Source organism: Rousettus aegyptiacus, unplaced genomic scaffold, assembly GCF_014176215.1.
Source record: "Rousettus aegyptiacus isolate mRouAeg1 unplaced genomic scaffold, mRouAeg1.p scaffold_m13_p_3, whole genome shotgun sequence".
Classification (NCBI taxonomy): domain Eukaryota; kingdom Metazoa; phylum Chordata; class Mammalia; order Chiroptera; family Pteropodidae; genus Rousettus; species Rousettus aegyptiacus.
The window spans coordinates 32,806,897-32,812,896 of record NW_023416306.1 but is presented as its reverse complement, the minus strand read 5'-3'; the positions used below and the strand labels follow the sequence as shown (position 1 = coordinate 32,812,896).

General features: G+C 41.5%; 1 long non-coding RNA gene across 1 annotated transcript in view; it reads left to right on the top strand.

Moving 5' to 3' along the window:
- The first annotated feature begins 5,732 nt into the window (after positions 1–5,732).
- The window catches only part of LOC107502764, a 31,129-nt gene continuing 30,861 nt past the window's right edge, over positions 5,733–6,000 (top strand). The window contains exon 1 of the long non-coding RNA XR_001595079.2: positions 5,733–5,805. This is a non-coding gene — a long non-coding RNA (uncharacterized LOC107502764). The remainder of the gene's footprint in view (positions 5,806–6,000) is intronic.

Below are 6,000 nucleotides of genomic sequence, written 5' to 3'. Positions count from 1 at the left end.
TGGCTTAGATGGGAGGAAAATTCAGTCCCTTAAGGGGAAAGCAAGAGAAGAAGGAGGTAATAAGGATGTGAGTCAGACACAGCGAATTGCTGGCAAATGCGTTCGTTTTAGGAGGCAGAGGACTGTGTACAGCTGATCTAACGTTGCAGACCACTGATAATGCCCGCCAGCTTTTTATTGATTTCTCCCTTTAGTTATGAAAAATGTTTGACTCCATTTAGTGGGGGAAAGGTGAGGAAAAAAGAACCACTTCTTTCTTGTTTGCTTCTTCTCTGGGGAATGAACAGCACTTGGGCTCCAAAGCTGTGTTTTTCTTTGGGTTTTGCCTTTTAATAGGGGTTGCAGAAGTGGTTATAGACATTTGAGGGGAAATAAAGCTTGTGGTTTATTAACAGGGCTGGTTTTAATCAGCAGTGATTTGACTAGGGTAACATTAGAGCTACAACACTGATAACTGATACTATGATTTTCTATGTTTTTAACCCCAAACTGAAATCTTGTGGATTCACTGACCAAAAAAAAAAAAAAATCATTTGTTTCCCTGGCTAGGCTGTGGGGAGTGAATGTTTTGGGAGGTCAGCATCAGAGGAAGACAGGAGAAGCTGGGGGCTAGAGCAACTGCTTCAGGGAGTCTTCATGGCTGGGATTCCAGCTGTTAAGAAGCAAGCCTAGGAGACCAGGGTTCCTTAGTGAGGCCAGTGGAAGTGAGAGGAAGGAGTGGAAGGCAGGTTCTTGTTCCCATATGGCCACTCCAGTCAGGACCTCGATGGTCAAGTATTTATGAACATCTCTTCACAGGCCCGAGGTGATGTCTCAGGTGGTGACACCTTACATTTTCCAGATGTTATAAGTAATGATGTTTCTTCCCTCTATTAGGAAAGTTGAAAAAGTCTAGGCTACTTCCCAGGCAGAGCTCTGATCTCCTGTCCCACTCGGAACAAAATTTACTGGCTATCTCCCACCCAGTTCATTACTTAACATGACCTCCACTGAAATCACAGTCGATATCCCCACCAAAAAACGTTCGCAACAAGAGTAAGGCACTGTGTTTTTCAGTGTATTTTTTTCCAAAAATGAAACAGGCCTAGAATTTACCTTTCTCTAACTGACTGCTTAGCAGACAAATGAGATGATGGACAGAGCTCCTGGAGAGACCTGGGAGTGAGAGTGGTGAGTGAATGGACTCATCTCCTGTCAGTCCTCCTGACGTGTTTGTAATGTTCTGTGTTCCTGTGTTTACATGTATATGAGCTACTCCTCCCAGCATAGACAGTACTTTGGGTGTTTAGAGTTTCTTTCTTGTTCTCATGCCAAAGAGGCACTGGCCAATTCCCCATCTCTTCCTTGGTGTTCCTGATGAAAGGTGCCACATCACCAGGAGATGGCTGCCCAGGGTGATGGTGGAATCAGGCATGTGACCAGGGAAGAATTTGAGAGCACCCTGCCCATGTCAGACTTAGCTCAGCTCCACCCACCAGCACCCTCTGCTCCCTCTTGCCCTTATGTCCCTCTTCAGTGGGCATCTCCTGGGGAGGCTGCCCAGTTCACAGCACCAACCCTTTCTTGGGACTTGCTTCTGACTCAGCGGGGTAGACCTGTGGAAACCATGTCTCATCATCCTTGGCCAAGAAGTAGAGACCCAGCTCTGGAGCATTTCTCTCTCTGGAGTATGAACTCATAATGAGGAATAGAAAAGACAATATTTGTTAGGGCTCAGTCTCATTGATGACAGTGTCCTAGAGCACCTCATCACCTCACATAATTACTATTTCTTTTTTGTAGTGAAAACATTTAAGATCTACTCTCTTAGAAGCTTTCAAATATATGCAATATCACTAATTATAAGCATCTAGTTGTGCATTAGATCCCCAGAATTTATCTACCATATAACTGAAAGTTTGTACCCTTGACCAAAATCTCTCCATTTCCCCCATCCTCCAACCTCTGGTAACCACCATTCTACTTTCTATTCCTGTGAGGTTGGCTTTTTTAGAGTTCACATATAAGGGATATCATACAGTACTTGTATTTCTCTGCCTGACTTATTTCACTTACATAATGTCCTCAAGTTCCACCTATGTTGTTACAAATGGCAGGATTTCCTTCTTTCTCATGACTGAATAATATTCCATTGTATATATACCACAGCTTCTTTATCCATTCACTCATTGACACTTAGATTGTTTCTATGTCTTGGCTATTGTAAATAATAATGCAATGAACATGGGAGTTCAGATATCTCTCTGAGATCCTGATTTCATTTCCTTTGGATATATACCCTACAAGGGTTATATCTGTCCTTCTAAATCTCACCCTTCCTTAAATATCCCAAATTGAATGTCATTTTTTTCTCTGAATCATTCTGATTTCCCCAGTGAGAAGTTGTTTCTTTTTTCTGCAAACTCCCATAGCTCTTCCAGTACCCTGACAAAGATACAAATAGGCCATATATCTCTTCTCTAATAGGCTGCACATTGTCATTGTCATTAGAATGTTATTATTATTGTTGATTATATTGTTATTTTTAAAAATTTTTGTATTCTTTGCTAACTCAGTGCTCAAAAATTAGTTACTTAAATAACAAGCTATTTTAACTGAGGTATAAATTACTTTTAATAAATTAATATATTACTCCCTCATCCTGTTGACATATTGCGTTTCAGTCAGAGCTTCTAGAGAAACACAGTGTTGAACTTAAAGTTGAGAGTGGACATTTAAGGTTTGAAGCCTAGGTTAGTCTTATTAACTAAGGGCAAACTTCATTTCTGACTCCAAATTCCATCCTGTGGGGAGAGGCCTAATCTACGTCTGTCTGAGACTTGCTTTGACCTTAATTCTTAATACATGGAGATCAAGGTTGAGGAACTAGATTCTTATGGAAAATACTCCTTTTAGACATTGTTTGTGTTAGCATTTTCTGTTTAAAAAACCACCCCCAAACTAAGTGATTTAAGATGACAATGAAATATTTTTCAAGATCCTGTGATTAGTGAAAAAGTTCCTCTGCTGGTTTTACCTGGGGTCACTCACATAAGTTATCTTCATCTTGGGGGTAAGCCAGGTCAGCGAATTTAAGATGACCTCGTTTATACGATAGGCAAGTGGCGCTGGCTCTTGGCCTAGATACCTGGGTTCTCCTCCACATGACCTCTTGCTCTCCAGGAAGATAGATCAGCTTTCTTATGTGGCAGCCTCAAGGTAGCATTTCAAGATGGCAAGAGCAGAAGCTACAAGGCCAGGGCTCCAGAATTCACATCAATTCCTCAACATCTTATTGATCAAAGCAAGTATTGAGCCCATTCCTGAATGAAAAGATGAGGAAATAGACTCATCTTCTTGCTGGGAGGGGCTGCAAAGACTTCATGGCCCTGTAAAATCTACCACAGGTGGCTGGCTGTGTGGCATTGCTATGATTCAGACCCCAATAACTGAGATTACTACCCAGTGCTTTGCAGAAATTTTCTTCTTATTTTACTCTCAAAGATTCAGAGGAACAAATACTAGTGATATGATATTCTTGAAGACTTTTTTCTTTGCCCAGAGAGAGAAGAATTTGACCTGTCTCGTTTGTGGGGAACAACATTTCCTTGGCTGATCACCATGTATTTCAGGAAAACTAATCACCTCTAAGCGATGGTGGGATACTGCCCACATTGCCAAACCACTACTTGCAGGTAGTGGTAGCCCCCTAAAGATTGAATCTGTAAGCCTAAGAATATGAAGTAACTAAAAGAGTACCATCATAAAACTATATTTTTAAAATGCTGAGCTTGACTGAGAGGAGTTCAGAGGTGGGAGAGAGAAGATTCTATCATTCATAGAAAACAGTTTCCCCAAATATAGTCTTTTCTCTGCTCCCGGCAGTTTGTAAGAAGAATGAGTGAGATACAGTGAATTCCCTGGCCATGCCCCTACATTCAAACATGTGTGAGCATTTCATATAACATTCTTTTTCACTGTCGGGGAAGGGGAAATGGATGTTGAATTCACCCAGCACACAACCATGCTCAGAAGGAAGATTTAGCATTGCATAACTGAGGAAATGGTTTCTTAAAGATTAAAAAATAGTTTAATGTCTCATAGCTATTAAGAATTGGAAATGAAATTTATGCTCAGTTCCAGGTCTGTCTGAAGCTAGATTCACCACCACTGCCCTGTCTCCCAGGAGGAGGTACACAAAAGACCTGCCAGATAGATCACGCCTTGGATAAAGGAACACAAGAAACCAAGAAGTTGAAAGAAAAGAATGCTAGCATATAAATTGTTGGAGAGATTTTTTGAGATGTCCTGGAAGCACAGTATTACTCCATCCCTGTTTTTAGAAGAAACATCCAACAACAACAAAAAAGATTATTGAAGTAAATAGGGTAGAAAGAGTGAGAGAGATGGAGTGGCTGCAGACCAAAGATGTGTGCTCTGGCCTCCAACAAAGTCTCCGTGACCGAGGGGCATTTCCCATTAGCCAAGGAGAAGTTCAGAGAACTTCTTGGTGTATTGTCCAGGCTAGCCTGCTAGCCTGGGCTTTCCAGCCAAGCATGTGATATGACTAAGACTAAGGTAGTTTAGGGTGATCATGGAAAAAGCAATTGGTTAGTTTCACTCAGTTCAGTCTGGTATTATGTAGGGAAATCATTTGTCATTTATGTAAGATCCTGTGTTTTGCAAGGTAGTGTCATCCTATACCACATATACATAAGAATGTGAGGATAGTCTGTTGAAATATTAATTTTTGCCTCATTCTCACATATAATTTTATGTACTGTTTCACTTTGGGCAAGTCAAAAACACATGCCTACCCCATACGGACCAAGAGGGAGCAGAGCCTTGGAGGGAATGTCTAGGGGCTACCTGAAGACTGATAACCAATATGAGACCTCAAAAGGAATAGGAGAACCCCCCATCACCCAGCTTGGTGTTGAGCTCCACGCCTTGAGAAGTGTTGCATTTTTTGGCCATTCCCACATGTGTGCTTGCAACTGACTCATGTAGAAGGAGGGACTTGCTGAAAGGCAGGCATAGAAATAGAAGGGGTGAAGGAACACAATCTCTTATACACTAACAGCCAGGATAACCAGGGAAACTCCTCTAAAGTGATGGAGAAGAGAAGAGACCACACAGATATTGGCATCTGACGTCCTGCTAGTCTCATGGGTAGGAACCTGACACATCTCTTATACTCAAGTGTTGTGGGGAAAATTTATTCATTACCCGCCCCGCCCCCCCATGCACAATTTCTTAAGGTATTTTCTGATTATTTCATGTTCTCCAGTCTTACTTGATCTATTAAATTTTCAGAGAGGCCAGAATCATTTCTTATACTTGCATGTTCTTTGGCTCTAGGCTCATAATAGTTGCCTCAGTGGACATGTGTTGCTTTTGATGCTTGCAACATATTGATAGTTTATTGAAGATTGTTAAAAGATTATTTAAAAAGTCTTAAGTTTCTCAACTATTTTAACAAGAAAAACCAACCTGATGGTGAGGGACACCCTGCTAGTCCCAGTCACAGACACAGGGATCTTAACCCTACTCTGAATTTGGGATGGCGGGAATTATGACCCTCATTCTGGGGAGAAGACAGCTGACTCATCTCACAGATACCTGGTCATCCTGCTTCTGTGACATTCATGATCATGTGGAGAGCTTTTATCCAGGCTTCACCTTTGGAAAATAGACAGCCCCTTTAGTAATATCCTTCTCACTCTTTCTTTCATTCCAGCTCCATCTGATGACTCTAATCCTCTAGAAACCAGCACCAATTGTCTGGTGACTTAGCGTTTTGATAACTTCCTTCTCAGTGTAAGGGTAAGTACATGCTATATTACATTTAGAGTTAAATATATCCTCGCTTTGAGCAAGGCTGGCTCTGGTGCTATTTTCATTTATATAAAGGGTGATGGGTGCTTGGATGAGAGTGGGTAGGTCAGGGCGCCTCTCACTCTCAGAAGCCACATTTCCACAGTGAATGTTGGGAAGTCACAGTTGTCAAATTGAGCCATT